A 21,378-nucleotide genomic window follows, 5' to 3' on the forward strand; every position below is an offset into this window, starting at 1 on the left:
CAGTTGGTAGAGCGCTTGCCCGTGAAAGGCAAAGGTCCCGCGTTCGAGTCTTGATCCGGCACACAGTTTTAATCTGCCAGGGAGTTTCATATCAGCGCACACTCTGCTGCAGAGTGAAAATCTCATTCTGGCATTTGATTGTGTTGATACACAATATTTTTCCAGAAGTTGGACCATTATGGAATGTGGGGAGTAGCTCACAGTTGGTTCACCTCTTACTTTAACAACAGACAGCAAAAGGTTGTTATCCACAATGTTGAGAATGGCTGTGACGTGGGTTCTAACAAGGGAACCTCCCCATCGCACCCCCCTCAATTTAGTTATAAGTTGGCACAGTGGATAGGCCTTGAAAAACTGAACACAGATCAATCGAGAAAACAGGAAGAAGTTATGTGGAACTATGAAGAAATGTGCAAAATATACAAACTGAGTAGTCCACGAGCAAGATAGGCAACATCAAGGATAATATGAACTCAGGAGCGCCGTGGTCCCGTGGTTAGCGTGAACATCTGCGGAACGAGAGGTCCTTGATCAAGTCTTCCCTCGAGTGAAAAGTTTACTTTCTTTATTTTCGCAAAAAATTATGATCTGTACGTTCGTTCATTAACGTCTCTGTTCACTGTAATAAGTTTGGTGTCTGGATCCATATTGCCCACGGAATACATCTCACGTATTTAATGCACTCTTGTCCAAAGTAGCGAACAGTCAACTGCCAGCCAGGGAGCCTCGTTAGCCGGAATACTCTCTCTTCCATGCGCTGTAGTCGACTGACGTCGTGTGTTTCGATGTTTGTTTAGGTGTAGCGTCCCCATACTAACAGCACAGTTACCTCGCATTGAATGGACGGACGGACAGGTAATAACTGTCTGAAAATAAAAAAATTAAACTTTTCACTCGAGGGAAGACTTGCACCAAGGACCTCTCGTTCCGCAGCTGCTCACGCTAACCCCCTTTTTTTTCTCTTTCTCTCTTCTTTTCCAATTTATTGGTCATAACATTCCACAGTAGTACATAATTTTCAACTGACATTTAAAAGTAATAAAACAAACTAAAATTAATTACAGGTTCCTTGACATTTTAGAAAAAGTCCAAGTCTAAACCAGATAGTGGGACCACGGCGCTCCTGAGCTCACACTATCCTTGATGTTGCCTATCTTGTGCATGGACTACTCAGTTTGTATATTTGCTTATTTTTTTCATAGTTCCACACAACTTCTTCCTGTTTTCTCAATTGATCTGTGTTCAGTTTTTCAAGGCCTATCCACTGTGCCAACTTATAACTAAATCTGAGGGAGGTGCGATGGGGAGGTTCCCTTGTAAGTGGGGCATGGTCAAATAAGGGGTGCCCCTGGGGTCAGTATGAGGCCATTCCTATTCCTTATTTACATAAATGATATGCCTTCTAGTATTACAGCGAGTCTAAAATATTTCTGTTTGCTGATGACACTAGCTTGGTGGTAAACAATGTTGTGTGCAACACTGGCATCGTTTCCGATAGTGCAGCTCATGACATAAGTCCTGGCTTGTAGAAAATAAACTAATGCTAAATCATAGTAAGACTCTGTTTTTATAGCTTCTAAGACACAATTCAACAAAACCCGACATTTTAATTCCACAGAATGGGTATACAATTAGTGAAACTAAACATTTCAAATTTCTAGGTGTTCAGAGAGATACTAAACTGTTGTCAGAATCTCACGTTCAGGATCTCGTTCGAAGACTTAATGCTGCCATTTTTACAATCCGAGCAGTATCTGAAGTAAGTGCTAGTTCGACAGCAAACGTAGTCTACTTTGCTTATATTTACTCACTTATGGCATATAGTATTATATTTTGGGGTAACTCTTTCCATTCTCAAAGGATAGTTTTTGCTCACAAAAAGGCAGTTCGGGCAATAAGTGGTGTAAGTTCGCGAACCTCTTGTTGATCTCTGTTCATTGGTCTGGGTATTCTCACATTGGCCTCTCAATACATAGATATTATTTACTGTTGTTTCTTGTTAACAATATCAACTTATTCCTAAAAATTGGTAGCTGCCACTTAATACCAGACAGAAACCCAATCTGCATTTGGATCACTCTTCCTTGACTCTTGTGCAGGAAATGTCAGTATACTGGTGCATCCATTTTCAACAAGCTACCACAAGAATTCAAACATCTTAGCAGTAATCCATGCACTTTCCAACTGAAACAGAAAATTTCCTGATGGGTCACTACTCCTATTTTGTCGAGGAGTTTCTTGAAAAATTAAGCTGATTCCTGTGTCATACTGTTGATTGTGTTACATAAACTTATGCCTTCTCTTTTTTTGGGTTCATTAACATTTTATTTTATCTGTTAGCACTTTTATGTTGTAATTCCATGTACTGACATGTTCCATGACCTTGGAGATTTGTTCCTCAATATGGTCCTACAAAACTAGATGTGTAAAATAAAAGGTAAATAAAACTTTGAACACCTTCACTGACATCTCTACAGATTTCACACAGATAATTTGAATTTCACAATTTTCTAGAACAGTCTCTCTGCAATTGTAGTGCAGCTATAATGAATGGGCTGACTTCCTTCCGCTGTTAGTAATTCCAACAAAATAAATGTTCTTGGCAGATTTTTTCCCCACCACTGGTTCTGACCCTGTAAATTTTCCGAGATCGTATGTATCTAAGTCTTCGAGATATGATCGTTCAAACAATGAAAACGCCAGCTAGGAATATCAACAATGTAGGAAAAGATGAATTGCTACTTACCATAAAGATGACATGTCAAATTGCACACAGGCACAATTAAAAGACACTTACATAAAGCTTTCAGCCGCAGCCTTCATTAGTAAATGAGAGACATGAACACACCATTCACACACACAAGCAAGCACCCCTCATACACATGTGGTCACCAACTTCAGAAACTTGGGTTGGGATGCAACTATCATGTGGGATGCAAGCAGCACTCTGCAGGAATTAGATTGGGGAAGGGATAGTGTACGAGTGGGGAAAGAGAGAAACCTTGTCTGGAGTGTGCAGGGCCAACAGGTGCAGCATCAGGAGGTTTTGGGGCAAGGAGGTGGGGCAAAAAGCAGCAAAAATGGAGAGGAGCAGGGGAAGATGGGCAGATGCATTGGCAGTGGCTGCAAATAAACAGCATGAGAGATGAGAATGCAGAGGAGATGATGGGCAGAGGGGCTAGAAACTATTGAGTGGAGGATGTGGGGATGGTATTTTATTGTAGGTTGAGGCCGGATGTGTTGTGAGGGTAACTCTCATCTGCGCAGTTCAGAGAAGCTGATGGTGGAGGGAAGGATCCAGATGGCTCTGGTAGTGAAGCAGCCACTGAAATCAAATGTGTTACATTCATCTGCATATTCAGCCTTGCCACAAGTTTCCCCAAGTGAAATTCCATGACATTTCTCTGATTTCCAAACAAGTTTTATCATTTTTCCCTGACAAATTTTGAGAGCTCAAGTGTAAGAAAGACATAAGTTGACAAAAAAATGTAAGGACTTACGTATTTCTCCCTCATTCTGTTTTGTTTTGTTTTAGAGTGTAAAAGCAACTAGGGTCATATGCGCCCATGTCAAAACTGTGAAACATGAAGACAAAGAAAGAAGTTAAAAACGACTACTTCTCAATCCCCAATGATGGAAGAGAAGAAAACTAAAAACAGGGACATGAGGAAAGGTCTATAAAATATGCAGTAGTGACAGCAGCAGCTACCACCACCTGATGACATCGAGCAGTTGCATCGATCAAATATTGTGCAAGTTACACAATATGTACCGGCAGCAAACCCGAGAAGCGTATTTGCAATAGATCCACCGGGAAAGCATGAAAAGGCACAGGTAAGGATAATGATTGTAAGATATTCCACCTGGTCATCATAACTGGGGAAATTGTGTTCGTCGAAGGTCGCCAGGGAGGAGTAAAACCTCAAGTCGGCCTTAGTAAGCTGCGATTTGGGTGTGCACAGAAGTGGGGGTAGGAGTCAGCAAACAGATAGCACATGAGAAATGGTTGCTAGAGTACGTGACAGAAAGAACGGATCACTCAAGATGATGAGGAAGATGCACAGTGCAGAAGGATAGGTGGTCCAAATGGGAATAGGTGTGTGAAGTGTCTGAAAGAAATGTGGGTGCTCCTGTGCTAAGGCAGGAAAGGTTAACTTGATTAAGAAGGTAAGCCAAGAGGGCATCTCTTGAACAGGTTCTGGGAGAACCCCAAATGGAATGGTGGGCATTAAAGTCACCGAACAGCATAAATTGGTGAGGTAGCTGCCCAATAAGGTGGAGGAAGTCGGCCCTGGTGACAGCAAATGACAAAGGGATGTAAATGGTACAAGGGGAAAAGATCAAGTGAGGAAGGAAAAGGCAAACTGCAACAGCCTGAAGATGTGTAGTCAGGGAGATGGACTGGCTATGAATGTCGTCCCAAATGAGCAGTATGACTCCACCATGAGATGGAGTGCCAACCTCAGGCCGAAGGTCAAAATGGACCAGGAAGAAATGCGAAAGCTCAAACTGGTTGTGAGGACGCTGTAATTCTGAAAGCAGCTGTAAATCCTCTTTGCACAATTGAAGACCGTGAACGTTCCATTGGAAGAGAGTCATGATGAGGAAAAAATGAAGTGGTGTCACCTCAGCAGCTGCCGAGTGCCAGCCTGCGAAGACTTGCTGCTACAGGGTACCGAGGCAGGAGGATACTGCTCCATGAGGTCCACATAAGCATCAGCTTTCTTCTGCTGTTGGCCTGTAGAGTCCAACACAGAAAGACAGTCGGTGGTGTGCACCAGCAACACAGAGGCCAGCTGGGTGAAGGTATCACATGGCGACACCATCAAAGACAATCTTTGAGTCGGCAAAGGAAAAGACTCCTTGACTAGGTTAGACTTCTTTGAGCCTTGCTGGTTAGCAGAGGAAGGCTCAGGTATTGGTTTGCTGGAGGGTCATAGGAAGTCTTCACAGGAGCATTCCCTCTGTCCTTTCTGGCCTGCTAGTGACTTCACCCCTTGAGGCAAGAGTTTGATAGCTTGTTGCACAGCTGGACGAGGGGACTGCGATGTTACCACGACACTGGGCGATTTCACATTCTCAGAGCTGAATTTTAGGTCACATTTCCAAATGGCTACGTCCTTCATAGTATTACAAGTGCCAGATGGTAGAACACAGAGTTTGCAATTAGCCAGAAGCTTGTGAACAACTGGGTAAGGAACTTTTTCCTTGACCCGGACCTCTTTGACACTTCGCTCATTGAGATACATGGGACAATCTCGAGAGGAAGCAGCATGGTCGCCATTGCAGTTGATACAGCAGGGAGAAGGAGGTGGGCAATCGCCCTCCTGTACGTCCCTAATGCAGATTACACATTTGGCCAGGTGTTGATAACACGTTCCAGTGTGGTTGAAATGATGACACTGGTAGTAGTGCATTGGGTTTGGAATGTATGGTTAGACTGGGAGAACCTCATAGCCTGCTTTGATCTTGATGGAAGCACCACTCTATCGAAGGTGAGAAAAGGAGTGGGTGTGGGCACTAAGGAGGCTGGATTTTGGCCTCGGTCAGATCATTAAGCAGCCTAGTGCAAACCCTACCTGTCAACCTGTGGCTGAGAATTATGCATTACTCAGTCAAATGTTACATGTCAGACACATGGGGCTGCCTTCAGGAGCACACAGGGAGGAAGAAGAAAAAAAGAGGAGCCTCACGCGAAAGTGAAGGAAGTATAGGAGAAGGTGAACCAAGAAAGGAAAAAGGAATGAAAAACAGTGGTGAGACTGTTCTTGTCAGCTACGGACAGTGCAGGACATTCCCAAAAACACCCCAGACATGTTCCCCAAAGGAGGGGAAAAAGAACAGCAAGACGATAAGACATGCAGCATGGTAAGGGAAAAGATGCTACAAAGGCTGGGGCCCGTGGTGGATTTCTTCCCCGTGTGAGCAACATCAACATCTTTTGTAATGACTGTGTTTAGATGGAGAAAGCAAGGCAAATGGTATGTGTGTTCCATTAAGACCACTGGTGTTATTTTATTTCAATAAAATGAAACACACTGTGACAAAAATACACATATCCTTGTTGTCACAAGACAGATTTAAAATACATTCACTGATTTCTGAAATCACGCCAGAAAAAAGTGAGCCTATTGAAAGAAGTGTGCAATGCATGGAAGAATTGTGTAAATCAACATTATGGGTGACCACCAATAAAATGTTGGTTTTACTGTGTTAATTATTGCCAGTTATTAGTCACTGTGTTATGTCTTATTATTTTACAGGTATTGTGTGATTTTTCTGTTGAGATATATATGATTACATGAACCGCCAGCAACTGCCACAAATTTCTTCTTCTTATCATCCATACTTTCTGATACATAAATTATATTTGAAGTGGTAACATTTACTAGAATAAATGAAATGTCCATAGAATGCCGTACTGTACAAGGTACTTGTGGTGAGATGGCCGCAATTCCTGAAATCTGTTGCCCGCAGCTTCTGGCCTGCCGAGGAGCACTGCAGTCCTGGGTCCTTGGATAAACCAAGAAAATCTCCAGCATTATGTCACTAACAGACCCAGACTGCAGGCAGATTGGTGAGACCAGATCCGATGGGCAGGGCTTACACATTAGTGGGAAATGATGGGCTTCAGACAAGCACACCCAATCCATTAAAGATACCTACAGAAATGGCCTGCAGTTTTGAACCGTCATGGAAGTCCACTTGTGTGGCCAGCTATTCATGTGTTACAAACACCACGTTGATGAAATGAGACCAATGAGATTTTTCCAGTGCCTTGAAAATTTCCCTAATATTTCCCTGACACATTTGAAATTACTTAATATTCCCCGATTTCCAGGACTTGTGCCAACCCTGATATTGTGCCACAGTTTGGCGGTACCTGTTCATGCTGGTGGACAGCTAGCTTGTAGTCATACCAATATAAAAGGCTATGCAGTGACTGTGCGGGAGCTGGTAATTGACATGTCTGCTTTCACAAGTAGCCTGGCTCCTGATGGCATAGGACAAACCTGTGGCAGGACTGGAATAGGAAGTGCTGGATGGACTCTCAGAGATATAACCTGCAAACAGAGCTCCCATGCCATGTCCTCTCACACCTCCAATCCTTCCACCAGCCCCAAGAACCAGAAACAAATGAGAGTCCCCTTCATCACCCAGTACCACCTCAGACTGGAACAATCAAACCACATCCTTCACCGGGGTCTTAATTACCTCTAATCATGCCCCGAAATGAGGGACATCCTGCTGACATACTTCTCACCCCTCCTAAAGTGGTGTTCCATCGCCCATCCAAGCTCCACTACATGTTAGTCCATCCATATGCCACTCCCAAACTGAACCCCTTGCCACAAGGATCATACCCATGTGCAATACCTGCGCAATCAACCCAACCAGCAGTTCCTATTCCAGTCCTGACACAGGTTTATCCTTCCCCATCAGGGGCAGGACACCTGCGAAAGCAGCCATGTCATTTACCAGCTCTGCTGTGATCATTGCATAGCTTTTTATATCGGTATAACTACCAACCAGCTGCCCACCAGTATGAATGCCCACTGCCAAACTGTGGCCAAGAGAGAAGCAGACCATCCTGTGGCACGACACACAGCTTAACATAACACACTTGATCTCAATGGCTGCTACCCAAGCCATCTGGATCCTTTCCTCCACCACCAGCTTTTCTGAACAGCACAAATGGCAGTGACCCTTACAACACATTCCCTGCTTCCATAATTATCCTGGCCTCAACCTACAATGAAACACTGTCCCCACACCCTCCACTCAACAGTTTCCACCCCCTCTATCCTATTACCTCCTCCCGATTCTCATCTTCCATGCTGTTTATTTGCAGCCCCCTGCCAATGCACCTGTCCGTCTTTCCCTGCTCCTCCCCATTTTTGCTGTATTTTCCCCCACCTCCCTACCCAAAACCACTTGAGTTGTGCCTGTTGGCAATCTAGTCCCCGTACATTCCACCAGACAGCATTCATCTCTCTCCCCAACCCTCCAGATTACTGCTTACATCCTACATGATAGTTGCATTCTGACCCAAGATGCTGGAGTTGGCAGTCGTGTGTGCACGGGGTGTGCTTGCTTGTGTGTGTGAATGTTGTGTGTGTCTCTTTTACTGACGAAGGCTGTTGCAGAAAGCTTTATGTAAGTGTCTTTTAATTGTGCCTGTGTGCAAACTGATGCATCGTTTGATAAGTAGCAATATATATTTTCCTACATTATAGATATGATTGTTCATCACTCATCTCAGAATCTGCATAGATGAGAGAATGAAGACTGGATGTAAGGTTGGAAAGCTTGATTTCAATATTTGGATATTCTTGCTTAAAGAAGCTTCCTTTACTGTTGCACTGATGTAATGTTTCTGTAAATTAACTCTATTCCTTCATGACCTTTTAGGACTTGTGAAAAACTGCTGCTCCCCAGTCTTCTCTTCCACCAATGCACCCGTTAGTCTCTCTCATTTTCCCTCCTCTACTACTATGATTTCTGCTCTCTCTCTCTCTCTGCTACCCTCTCAACCCCCCCATTGCTCCTTACGGCCCTAACCTGTCCCCATTACGTCCTTGCATGCACCCACAAGCAGCATTACACCCTCAGCCACCTCTAAGCCACTAACCCTCTCCCTCCCTGCACCAGCCTCATCCTTACCCCTACCATCCAGATTGATTTCTCCATCAGTCGCAGTTACTCGCAGTCCGGCCTCAGTAGCCAGAGATAGGTGTGTGTGTGTGTGTGTGTGTGTGTGTGTGTGTGTGTGTGTGAGGGGGAGGGTGGCTTTTGTAAGAAAGCTCACATGTATAGGTATTTTTGTTTTCTCTGTCTGTGCCTCTACATTTCCTCTATATGGTGAGTAGCAACCTGCCCTTTTCATAATATTGTCATAGTATATATATAAATAAATATTTAGTTATCAGCAAGAAACAAGAAGTAGCTATTTAATACCACTGGCAGACTGCTGCTGAATATGGGTTTAAGGAGACTAAACATCTAAGATCATCAGTCCCATATTACTAACACAGGATGGAATCAATATACCCACCTGTCTGTATCTACAATAAATTCTATATGCAAGTGTGAGAGAGTTTTCTAAATGTTTGCACAATATGTACCTGAGGCAGGACAGGTACCAAACCAGTATTCACCTAGTGGTATGCGAATATCTGCCTAAAAACCATATCCAGGGTGGCCAGCACATCATCCCTTGTCATTAATCCACGGGGCAAATTTGAAATGGGCCCGGAGCACCTCACCATCCCAGAGGTGAGTGGTTTAATATGCACAGATATTCGTATGGCGATATAACTGATAGAGTGACAGCTTTTTTTTTTAAAAGTAACAGCATTCATGCCAATTTATCAGGTTACAATTACCTGACCTAAGCACAAATAGCACTAAGCAGCACAGACACAGTTTACTGCAAACACAGAATACATATTAAACTCTGAAGAGTTGCTTCTTTCTTGTTAAAGTGTACCTTACTCATTTCATGTGCCTAAGGGTTCTCCTTTTTTTATAAGCTATACAGAACTGTATAAATGAAAGAATGGTTACACCAAAAATGGCACACAGTTCTTTATTTCACCTGCCAGGGAGGTTGCAGCCAGTGTTTTCTAGGGTGCTTAAGGAATTTATCTTAGCGACTTTCTTGAAAAGAGCAAAATAGTATTATTTACCAACCACATGAAAAATTATGGGAGAAGTGTCCTAGACTGCAAACAAAACAAAAAGCTTTCTTTTGCAACAATCATTGGTTGACTCGGCAAACTGTACTGCTCTTATAGTGGCCAGACACAACTGTAAGTACTTGCCCAGCAGAGGATAGCCATGTGTTGCTTGGAAACAAGGGGTCTCACTGAGGAAACAGAGTACTTGCAATTGCAGCATTGTTGACAGTGATACTTGCACTGCTGGGGGTGAGGCTGGCTAATAGATTTTTAAGATGAAATGTTGGTGTATTCAAAGTGTGCAAAAATATCTGCCACCTTCTGACATAGATCTACTCCACATCTAAAGAAATATGTCACTGTGAAACATGTTTAGAACAATGATGATGATGATGGCATCTGTAGATAGAATTTTGCAGACCTTTCCTGAAATGTAATTGAAGAAAGGTATCTACTAGTGAGTTTCACTTCCAAGTTGGCATTTTTTTCTCCCTTTGTACACATAACACGTCAGTCACATCACAGTACTGGCCACATTAGGATAATGCTAGTGAAGGGAATCAATGAAGTTCTTGGTGTGGCATACATTGTGACATTCACCAGAAATGATTTGAATAAAATGAACAAGCTCTGGCACATAACTAGGCCCTAACAGAGCATTTGCTTTTATCTTCGTAACATATAAACATAATGAATTACACAGTGTGTGGCACAAAAATGGGCTGGTAAAGAATAATTAAACTTGGAATGGTATTACTGGGAACACTGAACGTTTGCAATGCATTTCGGGTATGTATACCATTTGCTGAGATGGAACTTGCTGTGGCTGCAGAGGTCCTTTACAAAAACAGTGACTGGGGTTGCTACTGCTAGATGGGAATACCTTCATTATTTCAACTTTAGACAGAATGATCCTATATCTATGGCACATGCAATCAGGTTATGGGTGAAAAACTTTGAAGCAAGAGGAAGTGCACCTATTTGCTAGTAAGGCCCACAAATTGCCTCCCACAGAAACAAAATGAGGAGGTGTGGAATTTTGTAACCAACAGTCCAAAGCATTCTGTGAGACAAATTGTGGAAGTGCAGAATTTTATGGAATGATTTAAAGTTGGAAACACACAAGATACGGGTTATAAACAGTTAAATGAAAATGATTATGTAAAGTGAATGACTGCCTGTAGCATTCACGACTAAAATTAGTGATAATGAAGGCTGCTTAATTCTTCTATGGATGAGTGCTCAGAAACATTTTCATCTCACAGGTTATGTCAACAAACAAAATTGCCAGTACTGGAGCCAGTGTATCACAGTACGATGTGCTGTCTCTTTAATGAGCATTATCAATCCTTCCCTTTTTGAGGATGAACATGGATGAGCAACTGCAGTCATTGGTCAGCAGTATGCTGCTGTGGTTGACACATTCTTAGTACCTGAACTGTAACAGTTTTCTGCAAATGAGTATTGATTTCAGCAAAATGGTGCTACATCTGACTGTGCTCAAATTTCAATGGCAGCAATGCGTAGAGTGTTTGGTAACCACATCATTTCAAGGAATGGGGAGATTTTGTGGCCTCCCAGATTTCCTGACTTACCTTCCATAGACTTCTTTCCTCACCTTTTCTGTTTAGTATTTCATATTTCATACTTTGTTGATCCAATTTTTTTTAAAAACATTCTTTCACAGTGCCACAGTTCACATGCTTCAGTTTCTTCTTCTCTGGATTTCACTTCCATACTATACTGCACTCCAAATGTGCACTTCTTATTCAGTTCCATATCAATATCTAATATCAGGAGGGTTCTTTTATTGAAGAGAGTTTTCTTCATCTTTGTCAATATACTTCTGATATACTCCTAGCTTCAGCCAGCCTGTGTAATTTTGATTTCTAGACTGGAGAAGTCTTTCACTTTTACTACTAAGTTGTTCCCAATTTTGACATTAAAGTGCCAGCTATTCACTTGCCACTACAGCTACACAGCACACACCCATGACTGGCAAGTGGGCACCCTTCAGTACCACAAACGTTTCCTGCCATGGCCAGCAAGTGTGCTGACAATCTAAATACTGGATGGAACATGCACTGCATGTATGAAAACATTTCAGGCAGCATCAATAGGTTGATTTGTTGCCAAAGTACCCTCTAGAAGCAGACAAGGAAACTTGTGGTTCTGGACTCATCACAAGAAATGCCAACCTCACTACCTGTACCGCGAGGATTGCAGTCAAGAGTGCTGCAATTGTGAGTGCTATTTTTCCTTTGCAAGACACTTACCCTCCGAGTAAAACACCGGTATCCTACCACCGGACAGGTAATTATCCGCCCAGCCAATATGAGAGCAATTCAGTTCGCTCAGCAAATTAAGGATATTCTATCTGATGCATCCACAAAGACAGCAACTCCAGTGCTGAATGGGACCCAGATGTGTCCGATACTCCTCCTGGATACTAGTGCCTTCAGAGCCCTCTACGAGTTGCCAGCAGTCCACCATGAGCAATGGTCTGTAACCTTGGGTTCTGTGGACTTGAATTCCAGAACCTGGTATCCTGAGGTCTTAGACTTTTCCAATGATTGTATAGTTTGGACGGCTGTCCAAGTTGTGGGATCCATGTTGGCTCAGAAATTTATTTTGTTAGACTTACAGTGAGTGTTTTCTGGCAGTCTGAGATAAAGACTTGTCACTGATTATCACACTATAAGGAAGTTTCCAGTGTGACTGATTTAACTGCAACCCTTGATGTTAACAAGAAGTGTGTCTATATTATTGCTACTGAATTGTTTACTGTTACTGACCTATCTGGGAGCCTGTTCTTTATGTGTGTGCCCATTCCAGATTACATAATTAAACAAGTAGTTACTCTTCTTTCTACTACACTTCAACGCCTTCATCTCTATGCTGTTTGTTCCTAAGCCACATTTGTGCCAAGTTTGTTGTCCACTCCACTGAAGAGGTCCTGTCAGTCCCCCTTACACTTGGCCAGAAAGGCTATGTCACCTGCAAACCTTAGCACTGGAATCTGTTCCCCTTACATTTTTAGTTTTCTCCCATAATTTTCCTACCCTTCATTTACCGCTTCTTTGACATATAAGCTGAATGACAGTGGTAATAAGGCGCATCTCTGTCTTGCACAGCAATGTGTATTTCCTCACCTTCCACTTCCATTACTCTCACAAGAGCTTCGTAAATACAGAAAATAATTTATGTTTGGTTCTGTCCTTTAGCCACCATATTCTCATGATTGTGAACATCTTAGTCTAATTTAAAGTCTTGAAGGCTTTCCCTAGGACCACAACCTGATTTTTCTTCACTCTTCCATAGATTTCGTAGTACAGTATCAGAACAGCTTCTCCGGTAGCTTTTCATTTCTAAAAGTAAACTGCCCTTCCTTCAATACATCTGCAATCTTTCTTTATATTCTCATGTACATTATTCTGATTAGCAATTTACAAGAGTAACTTGCAAGTCTAATCATTACGTAGTTTTCACATTTATAGCTACCTTTTTTTGTTAATGTGATGTTAATGTTGACCTGGAAATGTGATCAGAAATTTCTGTTTCATATAATTTGACACCAATTCAAGTATTCTAATCCCTGTATCTCCAACAGATTTCAGTAGTTTGTATACCATATATCTTTGACTCTAAGCCCTAATCTTCTTTATAAATAATGTCAGTCCATAGTCATGTAAGAATCATTAAGTTATTTATCTTATTTTCACAGGCATATTGTCCAGAGCAAAATATTCTCAGGCAAATATGAGAAATAGCTCATTTGGTCAAGACTTTTGTAGGCTCATAACGCATACAGCCTACAGTATTTTTTATTCATATTCACTTAATCTTTCACTCCGGTCCCACATAAAATCACTACATAGGATGAAGGCTTCTGTTTAATTATGTGAAGTTTTAAATTCACTTTTTTTTTTTAAAGCATTAATGCAAGTGGATCATATAGACATGCCATCGTTAGAGCACCGCACAAAACATGCAAGGAGGATATAGAAACAGGCATCCCTGGCACTGAAAAACAGTTGAAATAGCTGAAAACTTCAACTTTGATCCCATATTTAGTTGGCATTTATTGCAAATCTCTCATCCAGCAAAAAGTCCCAAACTACTAGAGGGTGGGGGGTTAGGGGGATCCAAGAGACTGAGTTCTATAAACAAGATAGGTAAAAGAAGGGACCCAAAAAATAGAGCAGTAGCCTTTATTGTCACTTTCTGCAAATTCTTGAGCACATTCTAAGTTCAAATATTGTAAATCTCCTTGAGATAGCAAAGTTGCTTCTGTCCACAAATTAGCAGGGTTTTAGAATGCACCACTTACACAAGACCCCATTTACCTTTTTTTTCACACGGTAACCTGCGAACCATAGGTGAAAGGCAATAGGAAGATTCCATATTCCTAACTTTTCAGAAATTATTTGACATAGTGTCACAATACAGACTGTTAACAAAGATTTGAGCATACAGAATAGGTTCTCAGACATGTGGATGGCTCAAAGACTTCAAGTAATAGAATCCAGTATGCTGTCCTGGATGGTGAGTCATCAGAGACGGAGGTTGTTTTAGGAATGTCCCAGGTAGGCCATTTGTTGCTCTCTGTATACATAAATGATCTGGAAGATAGTGTGAGCAGCAGTCTGTGACTTTGCTAATGAAGGGAAAAGTGTTGATGAGTGAGGATGACTTCGACAGAATATTGCTTGGTGTGGTGTATGACAGCTTGCTCTAAGCATAGAAAAATATAAGTTAATGTAAATGGGTAGGAAGAAAACAATTCCATAATGTTTAAACACAGTATTAGTGATGGGCTGCTTGGCAGTCACATCAATTAACTATCTAGAAGGTACATCACAAACTGATATGAAACAGAATATTGAGCACCACCACCACACACCCACAATAATACATAATTTAGTCTTCAGTATTACTTTCTGCTCTTTTACTCTCTCATCCCCCCCCCCCCCCCCCTTGCCCCACACACACATGCACTGACAGCCAAAAAGATTACGACCAGTGCTCACAGCATGTAACACAATAAGGAAAGTGCAGCAGAGATGTATAGTGTATCATTTTAACAATGATAAAGGTTGCAAATGGAGAAATCCATTGACATAAGTGACTTTGACACAGGGCAGATTGTTATTGCTTTATGCCTGGGAACAAGCACCTTGGAAATGGCGAGGATAGTGAGCTATCATCCTGATCATTTATGGCAAGTGGCTGACGGACAGTGAAACAATGAGTAGGAGACAAGGTGTTGGAGATTCACACCTCATCACAGAACATGGAGGTCGGACATTTGATCCCTCTGAAAAGCAGCATAAGTGACTGTAAGTGAGTACAAGGTCAGTGCAGGCACAAGTGTTTCAGTGTACATGGTTCAGCACACAATGTAGAACATAAGGACTTGCAGCAGACACCTTCTACATGAAGATAGAGGATTTATCACTGCAAATATGTCATCTGGCCATACACACCACATTTCTTGTTACAGAAGGCTGACAGCTGTGCATGAATGTACTATGTTATGAGGAACACTCACATGGACTTCTTTTGGGCATGTGACAGTAATTGATGGCTTCATGAAAACTGTGAACTATGAGAAAATCATTGTGGACCACCTGCATCCTTTTATGTTTTATGTCGTCCTTGGTGGAGACGGCATCTTCCAGCAGGACAAATGTGTGTGTCACAAGTCTAGAAAGGTGGTACAGTGGTTTGAGAAGTGTGAGTGAGCTCATTTTGACATGTTGGCCTACAGATTTGCCTGATCTGAACCCAAATGAACACATTTGGGATGAAAACAGATAGCAGCTACATACCCACAAACAACAGGTCAGCAACTTGTGGGGATTGTGAGAGTGTTTACAGATATTTGGTGCCACCTATCTCTGGAAACTCACCATTGATGAATCCATGCTGCAGAGAATTGCTGCTGTACTGCATTCAAAAGGTGAACCAACAAGCTATTAAGGAGATGCACAAACTCTCTCATTCTCCTCCCCCCCCCCCTCCAAATCCCCCTATTCTCAGGACTCTGGATGCAAACAGAAATTGACAGAAAATGACAGTATCACATAGATTCTATATTTGACATGAAATTATTTATATTTTGATTACAATGCATTTCACATCTATGCAGATACTGCAAAGGTGATACATGAATCGGCAATAAAAGAAATAAATGTCTGTAAGCTGTAAAACCAGAAAATGAAGAAAGAGCCTTCACACAACGTAGTTTGCATTTCATCACCACAACCAACAGCTATATCTTTTTTATACAAGTTGCAAATGTGATAGAAACTTCAATATGTGGCAAAATCAGAACATGAAAGAAATGCTGTCCATGTAACATGATTAACTGGTATGTTGGATGCTCAAATACAATCACTCCTTTTGAAGCCTCATCTTAAGGTGAGCTGCAAAATACTTTTATCAGCATTTATTTGAAATTTTATGTTATAATACTAGTAGCACATGAACATGAATATATCACTTCTCTGTCCTATATCTATACCACTGTTAAAATTTATTGAACTATGCCACATACCTTCTGCATGGTTTGCAAAGAAGTACTGCAAAAGCTCTATTTGAGCAGTGTATCTTTGAACCAGATACAAGTATTATAGCAGGTTAAACAGAAAGCAGCATCTGTTTTGTTTTGTGCATGCAACATATTCTAAACTACATTAATGTAAGTTACTTTTGAGGTCAGTAAACTATATCAGTAAGCGATATCAATGCAATATCTGCTGTACTTTATTTTCCTCCGTTTTGGGCTCTGCATCTACATGGCTACTCTGCAAACCACACTTCAGTGCCTGGCAGAGGGTTCATCAAACCACCTTCACAATAATTCTGTTATCCTACTCTCTGAAACAATTCAGAAGAAATCAACACCCATATCTTTCTGTGCAAGCTCTGATTTCCATTATTTTAATCTGATGTTCATTTCTCCCAATGTAGGTTGCCATTAGAAAAATATTTTTGCTTTCAGAGGAAGAAGTTGGTGATTGAAATTTCATGAGAAGATCCCACCACAATGAAAAATACCTTTGTCTTAAATTAGTCCACCCCAAATCCTTTATCATGTCCATGACTCTCTCTTAAGTATTCCTTGCTAATACAAACTGTGCTACCCTCCTTTGAACTTTCACAATGTACTTTGTTAATACTATGTCGTAAGGATCCCACACCATGTGTCCATACTCCAAAAGATTGGATTGGATTGTTTGGGGGAAGAGACCAAACAGCGACGTCATCGGTCTCATCGGATTAGGGAAGGACGGGGAAGGAAATCAACCGAGCCCTTTCAAGGGAACCATCTCGGCATTTGCCTGGAGTGATTTAGGGAAATCACGGAAAACCCAAATCAGGATGGCCGGACATAGGATTGAACTGTCGTCCTCCCGATTGTGAGTCCAGTGTGCTAACCACTGCACCACCTCGCTCGGTACTCCAAAAGAGAATGGACAAGCATAGTGTAGGTAGTCTCCTGAGCATATCTGTTTCGCCTTCTAAGTGTTCTAACAATAAAATGCAGTCACTGTTTCAACTTCCCCACTACACCTTCTGTGTGTGTTCTTTCCATTTTACATGGTTCATAATTGTAATTCCGAGATATTTAATTGTATTTACAGCTTTTACATTTGATTGATTTATAGTGTAACTGAAGGTAAATGGATTACTTTTAGCACTCATGTGGATGACCTCGCACTTTTCATTTTTAGGGTCAACTGCCAATTTTTACACCATACAGAGATCTTATCTAAGTCTTGACTTTTAGTGTTTTCACTAATATATTCCACCAAATAACAATAGACACAATGGAAAACACAGCACTGTTGCTAAATGCTGTCTTCCATTAATTGCAGTTTATGTTGCGTAGTCTGTGTATAAATGGATAATGTGTTATATGTGCTCTACGTCACCAACAGTTTAAGCTTCGGTGGAAGGGACAAAAAAAATTTTTTTTCCCTGCATAACTATTTTATTTGATCAGCTATCAGTATAAAGCACAAAACACAGGTTACACATCTCTTGTTTGAGGAGGAGATGAAGTTTAATCCTTCCACTTCCAGCTATCTTATACAGTATATGGTTGGAGCTTGCTTCCTCTGCTCCCAACAGCACTGCTCTGAAACGGGGAAAGAAAAAGTGCTGATAGTTGTTACCGTATTTGAATAAACTGATGCACAAAACAAAACAAATTGTTGCTAACTCTGCAAACAAACCTTATTGTATAGATAGACTCTGTATTCATTCATTCTATTGTAAAATATAAGATGTGATTGCAGTGTTTCTTTTAAAAATTTATTGCCTAATGCTATACCAGAAAAAGCTGAACTAATAATAATGAAATAATGTGAATAATGCATGTTCTGTTCTATGATCTTAAGAATGATAATTTGAAAAAACAGTCACACATAATTGTATTTCGCATAGAAATGTTCCTCCTTGCTGCTAGAAACCTACCACATTATTGCAAAAAAACTAGGGGAAAATTTTGAATTTTATTCATTGTGTAATGGTGTCCTATAATGTTTATCTGTTTCTGAAAGGCATACACAGGTGAGAATAATTCAATGATCAGATTTTACGGTATATGAAAAGCTTATCATACAGGACATGTAATAAGAATGTTAAGTTTCAGCTCTATCTAGAAAACCAAATGTTTCCTTTTTTCTGATATAGGCCTACAGAGAATGAGGCATTGACGAAACTGACATTGGTTTTCGGAAATATACAATATGAAAAATAACTGTTGTTTGTTAGAAAAGGATAGGGCTACCAGTGATAACATGTGGCAGCTAAAACTTTGAATTTCCACATAAACCAACGAAATGATCCAAACATGATTGAGTAGTATGAAAACATCAAATAATTTTATCCCATCCGCATGTAAGACATTGTCTTATTTGTGTTCATTCCGTCATTCAAATCAATAACAGTGCCTTTCACATAAAATATGTGGAAGTGAATCAAATATTTTATGTAATACAAAGTATGGTTTTAAGGATATGCTACAAAAAACAGTGCAACCTGATCCATCGATAGGAAGAAATAAATAGGAATACACGTTGTCTCACAATACACAATTCGTGCGCAGTATAACCTTGGTTACTTTCTTACATTTTTTTACTGGAAACTTAATTTGTATGACTGGCTAAGCGTTTAAAACGGGCACCCAATTCGCAAAGGAACATTTAGCTTCTCTTTAAAATCTACGTTTTGCAACAGTAATTAGGCGATTCATTATGCAAAAATCTAACATCTATTAGATGAACGACGAGGATCCCAACTCAACATTACATTACTTGGAGAAGATGCCCATTGCACAACAGCAAAAATTCTCGAATAGCTAAAATCAGAATAACGTAATGCAAAGCCGACTGTCATCAAGGGAGTACTTCCATATTGCAATAGGTGCATCCCATAAATGAGGCAACTCTCGCCAAGGTTTGATACAGATGCAAATAGCCGGCATTTTAATAAATCACGAAAATTGCGGACATATTAGCTGCAGTTTATGGTTGCAACTTGTTCAGGTGCATTCGACAATTAATACTGGAGGACTTCAACAACATTACGTTGATGAAAGCATAAATATACACTGAATAGCATACACAATATCTCTAACTTACCGAAACACGCCAGAACTGATTATTACACGCTGAAGCAATGATGTTTCCCTCCGTATTTACCTATCTGTAAACACAATAACACATGGACGTCACTCAATATCGTTGTGCTAGTGTAATAGTCTGCCATCTACCGGCATTAGTGTGAATGAACGAAGTTCGTATCCTGTAGTCCCATCTAGCGCCGGATAGTGAAACGAGGTACAACTTGTGGTAGTTATGGGCTAAACTGCGATTTTCCGATATCAGTGATTTCTGTGAATGCTACTTTTCAGTATCTGCTATTCTTAACTGTGATTTGTCGCAGTTAAGTGACGTAGGTCGCGTATCCCTCCGCCACTGCTACCTCCGCGATTTCTGTGACTTCTGCGATTTTTGTGACTTCTGCGATTTCTGCTACTTCTGCGATTTCTGTGACTTACCACCGTATGAAAAAGTTACATCTGCCCACACAGACAATTGCATCTCAACAAATCTGTCATTGGTAAGTAAGTTTTACGTTTGTTCTTCCGTTGGCTTTAATTATGTATTAAAGAAACAACTGTGAAAATATTAATAGTGTAATTAATATGTAAGTATCCATACAGTAGCGTAATAGTTCGTGTTTAGAAAATGAATTCTAACATATTGTTATGTTCACAGGTGCCCGAACTACATTTCAGTCACTCAGTAAATTGATAACTCAAAATATCATTGTCAACAGATCTGGAGAAATTTCCACTGCGTCTTTAGATCGTTTTCGTCAGACGAGAGGTTAGTTTCTAAGTGTTTCAATGGACTTAATTACTTCAGTGAGATCGTTCTTGCAAATGTGAAATATACCCCATTGAGTGGCTTTCATTACAGCAAATATTAGCAATCTACTCTGTCAATTATATTGCTTGTAATTAGTGACAGCAAAAATTGTTTAATAATCCTTGTGATTTGGCAGACACAGTTCTGACTCTTGATTACTGGTTGCTGTACGTATCTATCCACATCAAAGCTATTGAGAGAGACTCGTGAAGATTCAAGACAGCTCTTAGAGGATTTATAGTTTAAAAGTGACATAATTGTAAAGTAAGTGTGCAGATGAGTGATTAAAATGTGTTTTATTGAAGTTGTTATGCGATTTTAAAGGAATAATAAATGTTAAATACAGTGATTGAATAATGAAAATCTCATTTTCCACATGTTTAAGCCGTCCTATACTCGTAATTTTACGCCACATATTTTCTGGTAAACACTAGTTGAAGAGTGACATGCCGCCGCCGCCGCCGCCCCACAGGAAAATCTTACTTATGTAGGTGGTTGTAGTGTTGGCAAAAAGTTCGTGTGTGTGAAGTTGCCATGTAGAATACTAGGGGCAAAACTTTTATCCCGAGTCTGAACTGTGCCGGAATAAAAGTGAGGCATTCATATGACTCAATAATGCTGTTTTCATTTCACTACACTTATACAGATGTCTGAGTTCTGCTGTGTTAACATTGCAAAGTCCTGTAGACATGTGGAGTATTAACCAAAATTGTCATATTGGAAGCAGAATCATATTTGTTACGTTACTTGATATTTTCAGGAGAAAAAGGCAATGTTGCTTCTTATTAATATAATACATTCAGAGTCACAGCTGTGTTTGACCAATCATAACTGATGCTGAATGTGCATGTCGTCATATAATGTGAAGGGCTTATTTCAATAGTGGTACAAGTCCATTACCTCCACTTTTCTGTCTATAATGCTTCTGAAATTAATGATCCAAACAAACATTAATAAAGGTTCATTTCTAGCAAGAAGCCATATGCTTGAATATTTCTGGTATCTCAACTGTAGATTTTTCAGCGCTCATTTAACTTTCCGACTCCGTATCTAAAAATGAACAAAAATGGACTTATACCACTAATGAAAAAGTCCTTCATACGCACACACAGCACACCGACCTCGTGAGGCACAAGGCTCTTATAACGAAGTACGTACGTCGTTCAACAGATGGCACTAGGAAAAGAATGTTAACTGCGCTTTTTAGTTGCTACTTGTGACTCATAGTTGCGATTTGTCACGGAATTCGCAGT

At 40.6% G+C, this 21,378-nt stretch overlaps 1 protein-coding gene and 1 long non-coding RNA gene across 4 annotated transcripts in view; one reads left to right on the forward strand and one right to left on the reverse strand.

Annotated features, from left to right (window-relative positions):
- LOC126273272 (PAX3- and PAX7-binding protein 1-like) overlaps positions 1 to 19,557 on the reverse strand; it is a 165,924-nt gene extending 146,367 nt beyond the window's left edge. Inside the window, exons 1-2 of one of the 3 annotated variants that reach the window (XR_007549320.1) lie at positions 19,334 to 19,557; positions 17,659 to 17,826 (exon numbers count right to left, since the gene is read on the reverse strand). The gene's annotated coding sequence lies outside the window, so the exon portion shown is untranslated. Of the gene's footprint in view, positions 1 to 17,658; positions 17,827 to 19,333 lie in introns of those variants that run through there. The other 2 variants (XM_049976818.1, XM_049976833.1) reach the window with 2 other exon arrangements.
- Positions 19,558 to 19,720: 163 nt separating this feature from the next.
- On the forward strand, positions 19,721 to 20,465 carry LOC126273332 (uncharacterized). Its single transcript, XR_007549321.1, has 3 exons — positions 19,721 to 19,814; positions 19,973 to 20,083; positions 20,262 to 20,465. It is a non-coding gene; the product is annotated as an uncharacterized LOC126273332 (long non-coding RNA).
- Positions 20,466 to 21,378: the final 913 nt, after the last annotated feature.

This window comes from Schistocerca gregaria, chromosome 1 (genome assembly GCF_023897955.1).
Source record: "Schistocerca gregaria isolate iqSchGreg1 chromosome 1, iqSchGreg1.2, whole genome shotgun sequence".
Classification (NCBI taxonomy): Eukaryota; Metazoa; Arthropoda; class Insecta; order Orthoptera; family Acrididae; genus Schistocerca; species Schistocerca gregaria.